Consider the following 17,768-nt stretch of genomic DNA (forward strand, 5'->3'; position numbering starts at 1 on the left):
TCTCTCTCTCCGCCCCCCCACACACACACCTTAAACCAGCTTATATTTCAACTCTTTCTTGGACTCGAAGTCAAGTTCTGTTGAAGGGTCATGAGGACTCGAAACATCAACTCTTTTCTTCTCCGCCGATGCTGCCAGACCTGCTGAGTTTTTCCAGGTAATTCTGTTTTTGTTTTTGTTTTGAGCTATCTCCATGCTTAGGTCTTTACATGTCTTTGCTCAACACCACACTAACCTTAGGTCTGGGTCATGTGCTTTCTTACATCAGTGTGTAACTGGTACTGTACACAGTTCCATATTAACCCTGAATATGCCAGACCCTTATGCTACACCTCCTCCCAAGTCTTTATCCATTGCATATGAAGCAACACTAGTTTACTTCATGTCTTACATTGCTATCAGTCTCATGGATTTATATTATTGTTACAATGTTATTGCTATTACTACATTATCACTACTACAATATTATCACTAATCCATCTTCCCGCTTCAAGCCCGGATATGCCAGACCAGCTAAGACTTTACACTGAATCAGATGGGCTTTTATGATAATCCAATACTTTCATGGTCACCATTACTGATGCTAATTTTTTAATCCCTGATGTGTTTAATTAATTGAATTTAAATCCCCCAGGTGCTATGGTAGGATTTAAATTCATGTCTCAGGATTTTTAGTCCAGGCCCCTGGGTTAATGATACAATAGCATAATTGCTGTGATACCATATTCATTGTCATCATTTTGGAAGTCTATAGACTACATAAAAGTTGAAGAATAGAGTCACACATTTATTTCCAGTATGAGGAGGTGAGGTAATTCTGTAATACTTTTGAACTTCATCAGTTGCTTTTTATCCCTCTTTTCTGTTGATTTTCTCTCCTCTCCTGAAGATGTCAGGGTGATTTTCTGCTGCTGGACGCTCACTTATCTCCTGAAACACAAGAAGGAAGTCATTAAAAAGAGAGAGTTGCAGGTACCGTAGCTTTGCCTCGATTGATGCTCAAGTCTATACAAGGAAATTTTCAGGGAGGCCTGTAAATGCATGAGTAGTTTGTCCATTTAAACAAGACAAGGGGTTGCTTCAATTTGCAAATCGGGTGCAAGCTCTCAAGTACAATTTTCTGGTGCATAAAGATGGAGTGTGCACTGGTGACAACTCAACAGCCAATGAAACGATTGGGGGGAACTATGAAGCCTCCCTGCCGCAACTCCAGGGTCCCCAAACCCCACAACTTGCAGGATAGACCTGCCGGCCTACTCGGGGAACCAACAAGCTGCTGCATGCAGATTCCTGGCAGCACGTTTTATGAGCCTGGGCATCAGACTGGCTCAGGTCTCACATCAAAATTAATGGGCAGACAAAACAGCTGCTCCTCTGACTTGGGTGTTGCTTGTAAATTTCCTCTGTTAATTCCTTACTGGGGCACAGCTCTACGAATGCCAGGCAATTTGGGTTTCTCACTCAAATATCTACTGATTACGGGGCCAACCACAATAGAATCTTTTCCCCACTTGAAACCAACGTGCACGTATTTTCCTACAGGGATCTCTGACTAATGGAAACCTTGATGATATCGTCCTTCATTATCTGGGAAGATTGATGCCAATTGGAACTCCACCGGTACCCATTTATTACCTAGCTTAGAATGATGATTGAACCTGAAAGCTTCCTAATCTGCAGGCTTACTGCCTTAATCAGGTGAGATAGTGAAGGAGTTAAAATATCTTCAGCTTGATTGCCTTTTAGATACCTCACTTGAGAGCAGTGACAACTCCCTCTTGGTTGTTAACTTATGGTCAGTCTTGGCAGATCTGCATTATCATGAAGTTTTTTTAATTTTTCCTATTTCTAAAGGGCTGGCAGGTTTCAGATAGGCTTTGGAACAGGATTGTGCTTGGCAGCACTACTAACTTTAATTATCCAGTTATGTAATGGTACTGCCAGCACTGGAGATAAGACCAGATAAGGGTCTGCTTTTTCTCCACAACTTCTGAAAAATCTATCCCCAAGCCAAAACAGTCATGGTCGTAGATTTATATGTAATCCAAAAATTAACATCATTTTCAAGTTAACAGCAGGAAAAGAATTTAGCTTATAATATGATTGCCATTATCATAGATTGTTCCTCAGTGTTCTCCATATTAGCGGCCAAAAAAAATGTCTGTTGTTTTGTATGTCAAACCTGCAAGTCAGTGACTAGCATACCGTTCAATGGTTCCATCACTCAGGATGGGAAAATTCAATTTTGTGGCAGTTCACCATCAGCAACTCTGGGAAGAATTGCACCCCAGGTTATTTTAGTTCATTTCCATATGTTGAAGCCTGGCTCACCATTGCCAGTTAACCATTTAGCAAAATAATAACCCCAGTGCTGCCTTTGACAATCTACTTATTTATATCAGCTGCTGGTACTGGCTGCTGAAAGCATCAGGTTTCACTGAAATACTAGTACCATGTCACTGTCATACTCCTTCAGTGTATGAGGGGAAGGTATTCTGTTTTACTGGCCATAGAAACCAAGTCAATTGCTGATCCCCAGGCTATCCCAGTACTTATTGGTGTGCAATTGATTAAACTGCTCTTCGACATCCAACTAGGGCAACTGTGTAGACTTGGATTAAATGGAACAATGAACAGAGGAAATTACTTTTTATTCATTGCTACAGTAAATTATTAAATGAGTTTCAATTCTTAAAGACTATGACGTGCACTTGCATCAGAACACAGAAGCTGAATGTAGCAAAACAAGCATCAAAAAGAGTGCATTTTTCAGACCCAAAAATGTTACCCAAGCATCAAAAATGGACCAAGGTGCTCATTACATGCCAAAGGTACTCCGCTTCAGTAAGCCTCTTCCCCACCTTTAGCTTCCCTTCTTTCCAATAACTATCCCACCTTCATTTCTCCTTTTTATCGCCCTCAGTTTCTCTTCTTCACCTGATCATAGTTAATTTGTTGGACTTTTGAGCTTCTCACACAAAAAGCTGCTGATGTGAAATCACAAGAAAAATATTCAACTAAGTGCACTGAATCCTTCTAGAAAGGAACTTACAATGCCTTTCATGACCACAACACAGCCTTAAGCACTTTGCAAGCTTTGAAGCCCTTTCTCTTTTGCACTGTAGTCATTGCTGTTAATGTTGGAAATGGACAGCCAATTTGTGCACAGCAAGGTTCCGCAAACAGCAACGTGGTAATGGCCATATAACATGCTTCAGTAATATTGACTGAGGGATAAATATTGCCCAGGACACTGTGAATGACTCCCCTGCTCTTCTTCGCAGTAATGTCTATGGAATCTTTTACATCTGTCTGAGAGGCGAGACAGGGTCTTAGTTTAACTTCCTAACACAAAGGTGGGCACCATTCCATCAGCGGGAGTGTCAGCCTAAATCAAGCTAATGCAGATGTTACATGGTAAGACATCATATGCTCAAATGTCAATTGGTCTTAACACCATGTAGTCAAACTTCCAGTCATGCCCCCAAATAGCGATCCTAGCTTCAAGTCTACCCATTTTATTATAGGCATATTAATTTCCTCCACCCAGTTTGTGCTGACACAGCAGTGAAAACCAGTTTCCAGCACTGAAATTGATACTACCAAATTTCATCTGTTAGTTCAACAGCGACACTGCTCTGATTGACTTCGCTCCACTGCTCAGGACTAGACTAAATTCTTCAGCCATTGGTATCCTTGTTTTGTGACAAGTCAGTTTTTACACTGTCTGTTCAGTGCTTCCTATGTCTTTCTCAGCTTCTTGTTCCATGTAACTCTGTATGCAGGGCCATGAAGTTTGCACCAGCTTCTATTCAGCCTTGAAACATGCCCAAATCTTCACAGTCACCTTTTGTTTTTGTATAAGTGTTATTTCTTGACCGAGCCATGTTCTTATCCCAGTCTTGATCCTTTGCATTCTTTCAACCAACTTTCCTTAGCTCTTATTATCTTAACTTTTTATCATGTTCCAACACTTAGACCTGTATAATATGGCGATATGAGAATAACCAAATTAGGAAACAAGAGGTTTACCATTACACAACTTGCTATATTCTATAAGGCACCGCAAGTGGAAAAGATATAGAGGAGCAATTTTGCAGGGAAATAAAGGATGTGCAAAAACTATATTGCAGTATATGGGGGACTTAATTTATCCTAATATACTTTGGGATGGTTATAGTGAAAGGCCAGAGAGGGGGAAAGAATTTCTGAGTTGTGTACAGGACAATTTTCTTGATCAATATTTTTCCTGCCCAATGAGAAAGGAAACATTGCTGGATGTGGTTTTGGGGAATGATGTGGGTTAAGTGGATCAAGTATCTGTAGGAGAATACTTAGGGGACAATGATCATAGTATTGTAAGGTTTAAGTTAGCCATGGAAAAGGACAAGGAGCAATCTAGAATTTAAAAAAATATTTAATTGGAGGAGGGCCAATTTGAATGGGCTAGAAAAGATCTGTCCCAAAAAAATTGGCAGGCGAAACTGCATTTGAACAATGGGCTGTCTTTAAAGAGGAGAGGTTTGGGCACGGTTGAAATAATTTCTCAAGAGGTCTGGCAACCAAAGCCAGAACTCCCTAGATGATGGACGAGATAGGTAAGATAAAGCAGATAAAGGAGACATACAACACATGTCTGGTTGATAACATAAGTGAGAACCATGCCCAAAATAGAATGTTCAAAGAGGAATTTAAAAAGGAAATAAGCAAGGTAAAGAGACATTATAAGGTTAGACAGGCAGCTAATGTAATAGTGAATCCTAAAGTCTTTACAGGCGTATGAATGGTAAAAGGGTAGTAAGATATGAGGCAGATTTACCAGTCCCACATGACGCTGGGGTTGCCCGGTCTTGCCTAAAGTCACTGGACTTTTGCTTGGGCCACCGAGTCTCCTGCGATGGGTCTGGTCATGATGGGGTCAGAAAATCTGGGCCATGTGGTGGAGCAAGCTGGGGACCAAAAAGGGAATCTATGCATGGAGACAGAGAGCATGGCTGAGGATCTAAATAAATTCCTTCAGCAAGGAAGAAGATCCTGCCAAAGTCAGAGTGAAAGAGGGGACAGTTGAAATACTAGATGGGCAAAAAATTGATAAAGAGAAGGACTGGCTGTAGTTAAAGTTGATAAGTCGCCAGGAAGAGATTGGTGCATCTGAAGATGCTATGGGAAAAATGGGTAGAAATTGCTGAGGTACTGGCCATAATTTTCTAATCCTCCTTGGATACAGTGGGTAGTGCCAGAGAACCGAATAATTGCAAATCTCATACCCTTGTTCAAAAAAGGGCATAAGGGTAAAACCCAGGAACCACAGCTAGTCAGTCAAATCTCAGTGGTGGAAAAGTTCTTAGAAATAATAGGTTGGATTTAGCCACCATGCAGGAGTCCCACTGATGGCCAAAAGCAGGGCAGAGGGGGTTGGGGAGGGGTGTGGGAGTGGGTGCAGAGGGGGGCAACCTTGTCTTAGCAGTTTGTAGGACCCAGGACTACATCTTGTCAGTGGCAGACAAATTATTGGCTGGCAAGATGGCATGGCAGTGGGAGTATTACAGATATGCCAGTCTCACCCTCCCATGCCATTTTATGAGCCCCCTCACCCTGCCTTCCAGCCTGTCTCCAGTAAAACCTAACCCAATAATCCAGGACAAAATTAACTGTCAATTGAACAAGTGTAGATTAAGTAATGAAAAGTGTTACAGACTTGTTAAAAGCAAATCATACTTAAATAACTTGACTGAGTGTTCAATGAGGTAACAGAGAGGGTTAAGGAGGTGTAATTATTTAGACAACCACTTCTCCAGTCAAGCAATTGAGCCCTGGTCACCCACATGACAGGCAGGAGTATTAACCACTGTACCAATAAGGAGCTGCCTTAAAGTCAACACCTGGGGCAGTGCAGCACCCCCTCGACACTACAAAGGAATGCCAACCTAGATTTTTTTTGGCGGGTGAATTTTCTGGCTGGCTGGGGGTTGGGGTGGGAGCGGGTGCAAGCGGACACAGACCTGACCGCTGCCCGTGAGCGGGTCCACGCTGCCATTTTATGCAGGCTGGCCAATTAAGGCCCACCCAGTGTGAATCGCGGCTCCTGAGGGCAGCGGGAGTGGGCGGATGGTGGTGGGACTGCAATGACCACCGGGTCCAATGGTGACCCGGCCGCCTGTTTTAAAAAGTTGCTGCAGCCTTTCCAAGTCTGTGAATCACGGCCAGTGGAAGGGATCCCCAGAGCGCTGCTGGTGAGCAGGGAGGGCAGGAGGGTAGGGCAGGGGGGCACTGTGCCCCTTGTTTTTCTTGCTGCCCTCGAGGAGGTGGCAGCACGGTGGGAGGTCCTGGTAACCCAGGATGGGAGGAGGAAACCCCCCCCACCATATGACCAAACGTGCCTGGGAGGAGGTGGTGGAGGTGGTGAGCTCCCGTGATGTGGTGCGGTGCTCCTGCGTCCAGTGTCGCGAGCGCTTCAATGACCTGTTGTGCTCAGGAAGGGTGAGGACCATGTTGGTATTGGTCACTTAACCCAGCAGATAGGCTTTCTCCCCTGACCGCACCTCCACCCCCCCAACTCTGAGTGCAGTGACTGCATTGAATCATTGACGGCCTGTGTCCTTCGCTGGGTGGGCCAGCAGACATTGCCCATGCCCGAGGTCACCCTGAGAGGGTGGTGGAGAGATGGGTTCTGCACCTGCAGCATGTGGTACACTGAGACCCACATGACCGTTTTGGGGGCAACCTGGAAGAGATACGCCTAGGCGCAGAGCTGGAACTCCAGGAAATGTCAAAGTCAGGGTGATGACATGCTGGGAGGGGAGCTTCAAGGTGGCGTGGCACCGATCGATCTGCTGTCCTCTGTGATCCACGTGCTTGTGCCTCCTTGCTGTGGAAGGTTAGACCGGGTGGTGCCAAATGTGAGCATTTGTCCAAAAGGGTGGGTGAGGAACAAGCCTGGCATCTTTGTGTGAGTGTTCAGCATCAGCAGGGGGAGGAGTTAGTGGAGCCCTGCAATGTCCCACTCTGGTTGGGGTGGACTGGCCGCGGAGAGAGTCCAGGTACAAGTGGCACTAATCAATGCTCTTCTCTCCTTTTCAGGAGAAGCATGCACATAATGCCGCCGAGCGGGTGAGGACTGGCAGAGGGCTGGCACAGTTTGCAATTCTCAGCCGCTTCGAGCAGGAGGCCCTAGATTTGGAGCGCTGCCATGCACCCAGGTCCAATGGTGTTGGTGAGGCTGGGGTGCCAGTGGCAGGTATGTTTGCCCAGCATTGAGGTCACCATTGTTCTCCCAGTGGCCATGACAGTGCTGAATGTTCAGTGATTGAAGTTTGCAACATGGCTTGACCATTGCTTATGGGAGGATGAGCACATAATGATCCGGCGGACAGGGATGCACATTGACATTGTCTCCATGTTAACTGATCCAATGTCCTTGTTCTTCCTTTCAGCATCATTGGAGCAGGGCTGGGAGGAGGAGCAGCAGCGGCCCCCTCTCACACCTGAGGGCCCTGAAGTCTCACAAATGTCACACCATCTCTGCCAGGCAGGCACCAGGGCAGATACTAGCACCTCGGTGGGAATTAGATCATCAGCTAGTGTCCCGGGGCACAGCAGTGAGGACACATCACCATCACTGGAGGAGATGGCAGAGACAGAGAGTGCCCATGGCACCAGCAGTCAGAGGGCTGCAGGGGACCAGGCACATGCTCAGTCAGTGCCTGATGATGTGCCTCTGGAGTCATCCGCAACGCAGCAAACGCAGGAAATGTGGCCGGATGTGCGGGAGCACCTGCGGAAGGTACATGAGGTTATGTTTGACTTGGTCTCCGTGGTGGACTCTCACCGAAGCAATGAGCCTCATGTCCGAGTGCCATGCGTCCTTCATGAAGAGAGTGACGACTGTCATGGAGAGGCTCCTCCAGGAGACCCAGGTTCCTGGGGTTGCACTCGGACCAGCAAGCCCTCACATCGGCATTGACCTCAGCTGGTCATTGCCAGTGTGGGAGGTGGGAGCACCAGGTTTCCCAGCTCGGTGCCCATCCATCCACGGTGAGCAGGGAGGTCCGAAGCGACCTCACTTCAGTGCAGCAACTGCCTGTCGTCTCTGCGGGTACCTCTCAGGGCACTCCGGATGAGGGCGGCAGGTCCTCTGCCCCTTTGCCAGTGACTGTAGCATTCGGTGAGGCTGCGACGACTGGGGTGATGCCAGCTGTGGAACTGGCCGCTCCTTTCCAGGCAGGGCCATCACAGGCTCCACGGGCCAGAGGATGACCGCCAAGGTCATCGAGGCCAACAAGACAGCAGTGAGCAGGCTGTCTCAGATACCACTCCCAGCGATGGGGCAGCACCTAGATATAGCATCCGTAAGCATAGACATAAGGCACCTTAGACACACCACGGGTTTCTCACTGGTGATTTTGTGTCGGCCCGAGATGAAATCGTTATGAGTTGGAGTGATTTTTAACACCTTTGTTATTTTGTTTTCCTAAGTTCCATTGCCTGTGATATTAAATTCAGACATGTCACCATGGCTGAGGGTGCCTCTTTTGTTCTGCAGGTGGATGGTTTGCAATAATGTTATGAGTGTTTTGTGGGACATTCAGCTTTATTAACAAGGCCTTGGTTAATGTTCCTAACCAGCAGATTTTGCACGCAGGTATCGAGTATGGAGCCTGCAGCCCAGGCTTGTCTTGCAGGTCCATCTGTGGTGGGCTAGCTGAAGGTTCGTTGGGTTAAAGCCTCCCGGGTGTCCCTGCCACCCTGGAGTATGCCCGGGTCAGCGTCTACCCCCTCAGCATTTCCCTGTGTGTGCTCATCCTCGGACTCACTGCTGGACTCATCGTGTGCAGCCGCAGCCACTGCGTCGACATCTTCATCGTTCACTGTGTCCCCCCTTTCCAGTGCAAGATTATGGAGAGCGCAGCATGCAACCACTATCAGTGACACATGATCTGGCGGGTACTAGAGTCCGTGCCCTGAACGGTTCAGGCATCGGAAGCGCATCTTGAGAAGACCGATGGTTCTCTCCACCACAGCCCTTGTGGAGCCGTGGCTCCTAATGTACCGCTGCTCAGCTTCTGTTCTTGAATGGCAGAGAGGTATCATGAGCCACCTTCTGAGGGGATAGCCCTTGTCACCCAGCAGCCATCCATCCAGCCGGGCTGGAGCACTGAAGAACCCCGGCACCTGGGAGTGTCTGAGGATGTAGGCGTCGTGGGAGCTGCCTGGGTGCCTTGCACAGACTTGTAGAATCAGCATCCTATGATCACACACTATCTGCACGTTCATGGAGTGGAAGCCCTTCCTTTAGACAAAGGCACTGGGCTCACCTGCTGGCGCCTTGATGGCCACATGTGTACAGTCTATAGCACCCTGGACACGGGGGAAGCCAGCAATGGCTGCGAAGCCTCTGGCTGTGTCTGGCTTGCCTGGTCCCAACAGTAGAGGATGAAGGTCAATGCACGCCTGAACAGAGCATCTGTAACCTGCTTGACACAGTGTGGACAGCTGATTGGGAGACACAGCAAAGATCACCCACCGAGCCCTGGAAGGAGCCAGAGGCATAGAAGTTGAGGGCAGCTGTGACATTTAGAGCCACTGAGATGGGATGTCCACCCACACAGTTTGCGGAGATCTCAGGCCCAATCATCTGACAGATATAGTTGACTGTCTCCCTTGAGCGACAGAGCCTCCTTTGGCACTGCACCTCAGACATATTGAGGTAGCTGCTTCGCTGCCTGTGTACCCTCGCAGCAGGATAGTGGCATCTTCTGTGGCCCCTTCCACCTTGGACTTCCTGTTGGCCCTGCACCCCTTGTGCCTGCACCTGTCCTCCCAAAGGTGGCTCCCCTGGAGGCTGAATGTGGACTCCTGGCCTCCTCCCCCTTCTATCCCTCCCTTCCTCCTCCTCCGAGGAGGTGCCTCCAGTGCAGAGTTCAGCTCCCATTCCTAGACTAAGGGAAGGCTTCCTGAAACCTGTAGGCCCAAAAATGATTCCTCACTGCAGAGTGCTGACCTGAAGGTTGTGAGTCCAGACCAAGCAGCTGGGATGTGTTTTGAAGTATTGCAGATCACACAGGCAAGTATCAGTAACTTTTGAAACATCAATATTTGACAGAGCACACTCGCAACCTCACTGAGCCCTCTTATCCCGCCCGTGGATGAGGTTTATACAAATGTGTCCTGCCCGTTGTGCCCGTGCGCCGACCTGAAGTTTGCATTGGCGCCCGAAAATCGCGATCGACTGGCGCCTCAAGGGATTTATGTGGCCCATTAATGGTGGGCGTGCATCAGAGAACATTGCGTGCCCGCCCAACGAAATATCGCGATGGCGTGTGGTGATGTCACCGCGCATTATTTAACACGGGTGTGTGCGGGGCCCGCCCACGCACACCAACGGGAAAATTCTGCCCTTTATGTTCAAGTCTCTGGGGCTCATAAACTTCAGACTCAGAGGCAATGGTGCTACCAATTGAGCCACATCCAAAAGGCATTGGCTGGAGTACAACATAACCGTTGGCAAAATTGAATCCCAGGGAATTAAAAGAAATTTACTCACAGTTGGTTGAGTGAAAGGCATTAGACTGTACGGCTGAACAGTTACTTTTCAGACCAGAGGAAGGATATAGTGGGTTTCTCAGGAGCTGGTACTAGGACCTCTGAATTTCTTGATACATATTAACGACTTTGAGCTGGGTGTACAGGACAACATTTCAAAATTTGCAGTTAACACACAAATTGGGAGCATTATAAACTGTGAGGAGGATAGTGACAGACTTCCGGAGGACATAGACAAGCTGGTGGAATGGGAGGACGCATGGCTGATGAATTTTAATACATAAATGTGGGAAGTTTGGTAGGAAAAATTAGGAGGGGCAACTGCCCAGATCTCCTGTTCCCCAGAGGGTTTTACCCCTTCCCATCACCCCCACTGCCTCAGAGGTTCCCAGACAAGCACTGCACAGAAATTGCCCAGGAAGTTTAAACAACTACCTAGCAAATGTTAGAAGGATTAAAACCACTTCTAACTCTTGGGTAACTATGGTGCTGACACCCCTGATCCCTCCCCAGCCCCCGGACTCCCAGACTACCCCACCCCACCCCCTGACCACCCCACCCTTCTGACTCCCAACCCAACCCTTCGAATATACCCACCCCACCCCAACAACCATTCCCCCCCCAACTACCCACTAGACCCCGGCTATACCCCCCACCCCCAACCCTCCTGAATAATCCCCCCACATCCCTTGACCACCCTCCCATCCCCCCATTCCTAATTATCCTCCTGAGCCCCCCCACCTCCCTATCACCGGACCCTCCCACTCCCCAACTACCAGGCAATCCCCCCCCCAATCTGCTGACTACCCCCCAACCCTCTGATAACCCAACCTTCTCACCCCCAACCCATCCTATTCACTTACCTTACACATTTATCTTCTCTCCTGTCAAACTGGCTGGTGTTGTAAAGATTGTTTTGTGGTTCATGGAGAGTCCTGGAGTCTTGTATGCTTAAACATAAACCTCTTATTGGTAATCCTTAACTGTGTACATATCCAAGGCCCTGCTGGGCATGGGTGCTGTCTCCATGCCAGCTCCTTCCAGACTCTACTCACAGACAGGCCACTATCATGTGACTCTTTATATCACTGCCATGGGCGGTACTGTTCTCCAGTCCCACATTAACCCTTACTCTACCAAACAACCTTATCCTATACCTCCCCCTCCCGAGTCTTTACCCAAATGCATATCCAATGCAATCTTTACTTTAGTTGCTACCCCTTCTCCACCTCCTCAAGTCTCAGACTTTATAAACTCAGAAGGCCTGCAGGCTTAACAATTCTTCCAGATCTTGTCCTGTCACATTTGGAGGAATGGTGGTCTCAGTTGTTTTGGGTTGACTTTGTCCATTTGTACATTGAAATTTTAGCGCTCTGTGTTTCTGGTACTTGGTTGTCTCCTTTTGATTCATTTTTGGTGCTCCGTTGAGTTGTGTTTCTCTATATCAACAATCCGTCTGCTTTGCTTGGACACTGCGGGTTTATCCCATTCCTTCCAAAGGGAATGTTCATCCTGTCCGTTCCTAGAGTGGTCTCGGATTTACTTTTCCGTGGGGTCCGCCATGTTCTTGCCGGACATTGACTTTTCAAACATGGAACCTACATTCCCACTTGTTTCACAATTTCAACCATGTCCTGGGTAGTATCTTTGGCTCCGTGAGCAGGACCCACTCGCTGAGGCGCAAAATGACGCGCGGTGACATCGGATGCGCGTCTCAACGTCACCACGCATCATTTAGACTTTCAGTTCGACGCGGCTGCGCTCCCGCCAAACTGTCAAAGGCCATTTAAAAAGCCAATAAATCAATTCGTTGAACTGCCTGTCCAGCCTTAAGGTTGGCAGTGGGGGGGGGGCAAGTGAAGACCCCAGGCGGCCTTTGCATTTTTCATGGAACCTCAACCACGGGCGGGATGAGGTTTCATGAACGTTTTTAAAGCATTTGAAAAATTTTTAACAGAATTAATGGACATGTCCCAGCTCATGTGACAGTTTCACATGAGGGGACATGTCCTTAAAATTTTTTTTTAACCTTTATTCAATGTTTTATAAGTGAAAGTAATTTCTACGCCCCTTCACACGCATGCGCAAAAGAGTGCACTCCCTGACTCAGGCAACTCCCCCCAACCACACAGGTAGTCTTCTGGGAGCGTGTCACGCAGGGCAGGCCTTAATTGGACCGCCTGCATAAAATGGCAGCACCCAGCCCCCATTTTTCAACAACTCAATGTTTCTCAGTACATTTGAGGCATCAAGTGCTTTTTCTTCTAGTTCCTTGAGCTTTAGCATCGCATTTACATTTTCCAATCTTATTTCTGTCTTTTCTTTCTCTGTCTGGAATTCACTGCCAGAGGAGGTGGTGGAAGCAGGTACGATAGTGGTGTTTAAGAGGCAGCTTGACAAATACATGAATAGGATGGGAATAGAGGGATACGGACACCGGAAGTGCAAAATGTTTTAGTTGACGGGCAATATGACCGGTGCAGGCCTGGAGGGCCGAAGGGCCTGTTCCTGTGCTGTACTTTTCTTTGTTCTTTGTTCTTTGTCTACAGCAGAGTTTTGTCCTTCATTTTAGTTTCACTGTTCTCCAGTCTCCAGTGAAGTCTTAATTTGTTTCAGTTCTGTAATTGTGCTACTCATAGCTTCATTGGCATCTCGCAGCGTGGAAAGTTCTACAGTTCTTCCTCTCAATGCCTCCTTTTTTCCATTCAGCTGCTTCTTCATATCTTCAGCTTCTTTCTTGTAGCTCTTGGCTTCCTCCTGGAATATGGAACTTTGCTGAGTTTTTGTCAACTGATTCTTCAGTTTGTTCCGAGTGAAATTAAATTCATTTTGCTTCTCTTCATAATTTTCCAGGGCAATAACCTTTGACCTGAGTCATCCCTGTAGCGTGTGAAGGTCCTTCATCAGTTTTTCCTTTTCTTTATGAAGCTCAATTGCTTTGTGTTGAGTTTTCTTGTACTTCAATAGAGACTCCTTGAATTTCTTTTGCTGTTCTTCCATTCTGCTGTTCACGGCAATCTTCATTTCTTCTGCTGAACGGTTACCTACTCCGTTTGCATTTGATCTTTATAGGCAATGGGCTGTTCTTCCAACTGGTTATTTTCTTGCTGACCTCTTGCCAACTCACGTTGTGCTTTAGTGCATTGCTTTGTTGCACTGATAGCTCCAACGTTGCTTTTGCTGAAGTAAATTTCAACATCCTTTTCGCTCCTCATGTTTCTCTCGGGCTACGTATTGATTCTTCAAAGAGCCTTTCAGGGCAGTGACTTCTTTGAGTACCTGTTGGGCCTGCAGTTATGCTTGGCTATACTTCTGATTGAATTCTTCCAACTCAGCTTTGATACAAACATCTTTCTGTGGAACAGCTTCATTTTCTTTTTGCATGTTTTGTTTCTTTTGGGTTACCTCCGATAGCTTTCCTTCATTCACAGCTGGCTGCTATCGCTGCACTGCCACCTTCTGTTGCAGTTTGGGTAATATGTCAGCATTTTCAAAAAGGTCTATTTTTTAGTCTTTTGGCTGCTTCTCAGACTTGTCTTTCCTCTGCACTAAACTCTTCCGCTTGTGCATATCATTGCACTGACATGGCCTGCCACCATTTTGTGGTTTGCTTGAGTATTGTTGCCCTCAGCCTGGGGTCTCCTATCGCCCTCGGCCTGGGGGCTTTTGCCTCCATTGCCCGGGGGGTCTCCTTGCCCCTTCAGTGCTTTATTGGCATTGTCCTAGACCTTTTAAGGTCTGCACTCTCCATGACTTAGAGCTTAAAATATTTGTCAAAGGCTTTTAATATCTCATCAATTGTGGCTGAGTATTAATCTATACCTTGGTTTGGGATTACCTCATCAGCAAATACACCAAACAAATATAAAAAGGTATTAACTTGTACTTCTTCTGGTTTCTTACTTAATTCTGGTGTACTCCTATAACCTGACAATTTTCTTCTCCAATACTCTGAATCTTGGGTCATGTTTGGTGCTTGTCTTAACCTAAACTGGTCTGGAAGTTTTAATTTTCTCTCCATGGCCTTTTTTTGTTGTTGTTGGCTTTTAGTTACTGCTTTAAATGTCATTGCCCTTAAGTGTGTGCAGTAAGTGTTTCCTTTTCTGTCTTCAAGATGGCACCACAGCTGCCAGTTTTATTTTTAATGCTCTTCCTTCACTTTGTCATGTTCAGTGGCCTCCCACTGCAATCATGGGCCACTTTTGTATTTTACATTTCTTGATTTTGCAGGAAACTTTAAAAAAAATTATGTTTTGGGTCAGCACTTGATTTCTAAGCCTGGCAAACGCGTACAAGGCATTTTTAAAAATTCTGCCTGTAGCTTTTTAAAAATAACTTTTTTTTCCAATTCAGCTTGGCCACCCTGTGCTATGGCGCCGGCTGAGACCACTCACTGTAGCTGTGCTCTAGATATGTGCTCCTGATGTCTGCCTATTTCAAAAGATAAGTTAAGCTTTTTTACTGTATTTTTGCTCACCCTTATTGTGATTTGGCTAGACCTATTGACTCTGCTTTTACTGACGTCTGGCTTTTCATCTGCAGAGTGGATGATTTGTTCTTTTACAGCCTTATAGTTTCTTTGTATAATTTTTCTAAGCCTTTTTTCACGGTCAGGCCAAGTTCCTTGAATCTGCCTCTTTTGATCAGTTCTGGCATTCCATCTGCACAGTTTGCTGCCTTTTAGCCTTCTTTTGAATTTTGTTCAGCTTTTTGTTTTTTGGACCTAGCAAGGTTTCTTGACTCTGCGTTCGATCGGGTTTGGTAATGGACCTCCAGGTGTCCAGGTGGAGTCCTCCAGCTTCCATGGCTCTAATGGAACTTTTTGTTCAGGTGCTTTCCAACCTTGTCTTCAAATTCTATTTGGGCAATGTCCTACACTGCCTTCCATTGAAGTGCACTTCTCTCAGGTCAGGCTTCAGTGTTTTGACATCTTTATGCTCTGAGATTCTGGGTTCCTTCTCCAGCTTCTTTGGAAATTTGGGGTTCATTCTTCACTTCCATCGTGTTGTAAACTGAGAAGCTTGGAGGCTCGTATGGTTAAACATCAACCGTTTATTGGTAAACCTTAACCACAGGCAGAATTTTCCGGTCTGCATACGGGGGCGGGCCCAACACGCCGACGTGTAAAATGACGCGTGATGATGTCGGGCGTGCGTCCTGACATCATTGCACGCCATCGCGATATTTCGTTCGGCAGGCACACACCAGAGTCAGCTGCGGGCCTGGCAAAATGTAAACGGCCTATTAAGGCCATTAAGGAATCAGTTGAGCCACTTGTGAAAGCTGCCCGTCCATCCTTAAGGTTGACGGGTATGTGAAGAGCCCAAGCGGCCTTTGGTTTTTTCAGGAAACCTCATCCACGGACGGGATGAGGTTTCCTGAAGCTTTTATTAAATAGATTTCCACAAGCATTAAACATGTCCCCACTCATGTGACACAGTCGCATGTGGGGACGTGTTTAAATGAGTTTTTAAATTGTTTCTTTCACTATTTTAATATACATTCAATCACCCTGAGGCAGCTCCGTGCCGCAGAGAGATTGAAGCGCTCTTTTGCATGTATTCTCTCCCTCCTCTCCCCCCGCCCGCACTGGGTGCTGTCTACATGCCAGCTCCTTCCAGATGCTACTCACAGACAGTCTACTCTCTTGTGACTCTCTACATCACTGCTGTGGGTGGTAGGGTTCTCCAGCCCCACGTTAACCCTTACCCTGCCGAACACGCTTATTCTACAGCTAGGACCTTTGAACTTCAGCTTACAGCAGCTGGTACCATAAAAGGGGGTGTGGCTTCACTTCCTCCCGATGATGCTGAGCTACAGAGAAGGGGTCCAGGAGCAGCTGGAGCTGCACATTCCTTAATAAGTCCGGGTGAGAAATGTGCAGCCCCAGTGAGTGAAAAAGAATGGAGTGGCAATCTGACAGTGATTGACACTCCACGGAAGTTCTCCACTCCACTCCAAGGTAAAATAAAGGGTACAATTCTAAAGGAAGTACAGGGGCAGAGGAATCTGGGAGTACATGCCCACAAATCATTGGAAGCAGTAGGACAGGTTGGGAATGTGGGTAATAAGGCCTAAGGGATCTTGGGCTTTATTAATAGAGGCATAAAGTGAAAAAGCATGGAAGTTATAATGATCGTTGTAAAAGACCTCCAAATGGAGTATTGTGTCCTCTTCTGGACATTGCATTTTAATAAGGATGTGAAGGCTTTAGGGAAGGTGCAGAAAAATTTATGAGAATGGTGCCAGGGATGAGGGACTTCAGTTACATGGATATTAGGGCGTTTGGGTTGTTGATCTTAGAGGAGAAAGGAGTTTTGATAGAAGTGTTCAAAATCATGAGGAATCAAGACAGCGGAGATAGAGGGAAACTGTTCCTATTGTCAGAAGGGTTCAGAACTAGAAGACAGTGTTTTAAGGAATCAATGTGACGTAAGGAAATAGTTTTTTTAGACAGTGAGCCTTTAGGATCTGGAATGCACTGAGGGTATAGGGGAGGCAGATTTGTGGCTTTTAAAATGGAATTTGATAAGCACCTGAAGAGAGAATATTTGCAAGGCTATAGGGAAAGGGTCAGGGAATGGGACAGCCATGTCCCTCTTGCAGAGAGCTGGTATAGACATGATGGGTTGAGCAACTTTCTCTGTGCCGTAACTATACCATGATTCTATAATTATATATGGGAACAACCATCACTTCATAAACCCTAGCTTTTGTTTCTACTAAAATGTCTTCAGCCTACCATATCCGGCTTACTTTCCTCAGCTGGATTGCCTACACTTGTTCCTCTGCTAAGAGGAACTATCAATATTTATTAACTAATTGCTGCTTTTTTCACGTAATTTTTCATCCAACAGGCTGGCAACAGTTTACGTAGTCTACATCCCATTACAATTTGTGTCGTTTTGCTCTAACAGAATGCCTGTTATCTCACTTGACATTCTGCTACTAGATTCAAGATAGTCTTGTGCTATGCTCTCAACTGGCAGGGAAATTATAGAGATTCAATAATCTAAAACAACTAATCAATGGAAATATGAAAGGACAACTGCTGTCTGCATTTATATAGAGACCGTCATAAAGAAGCTTTTTCATTGGTTTGAATTTGATTGATGGCACAGTCAAAGGTATAGGTATGATGATATTTTTGAAGAAATGGAGCATGTGCTAAGGTAATGAAGTTTGGGAAAGGGTTCAATATGGCAAGGGTATAATGGCTGAAAGAT

The 17,768-nt window shown here is 46.4% G+C and overlaps 1 long non-coding RNA gene across 2 annotated transcripts; it reads right to left on the reverse strand.

The window, feature by feature from the left end:
- Nucleotides 1-824: 824 nt before the first annotated feature.
- On the reverse strand, nt 825-11,553 carry LOC121277637. Of its 2 annotated transcripts, none has more exons than XR_005942955.1 (3): nt 11,406-11,553; nt 3,848-3,980; nt 825-930 (listed from the first exon to the last, which is right to left on the reverse strand). It is a non-coding gene; the product is annotated as an uncharacterized LOC121277637 (long non-coding RNA). The 2 variants fall into 2 exon arrangements; XR_005942956.1 differs by lacking the exon at nt 3,848-3,980 and adding an exon at nt 10,544-10,676.
- Nucleotides 11,554-17,768: the final 6,215 nt, after the last annotated feature.

Source organism: Carcharodon carcharias, chromosome 5 (assembly GCF_017639515.1).
Source record: "Carcharodon carcharias isolate sCarCar2 chromosome 5, sCarCar2.pri, whole genome shotgun sequence".
NCBI lineage: Eukaryota > Metazoa > Chordata > Chondrichthyes > Lamniformes > Lamnidae > Carcharodon > Carcharodon carcharias.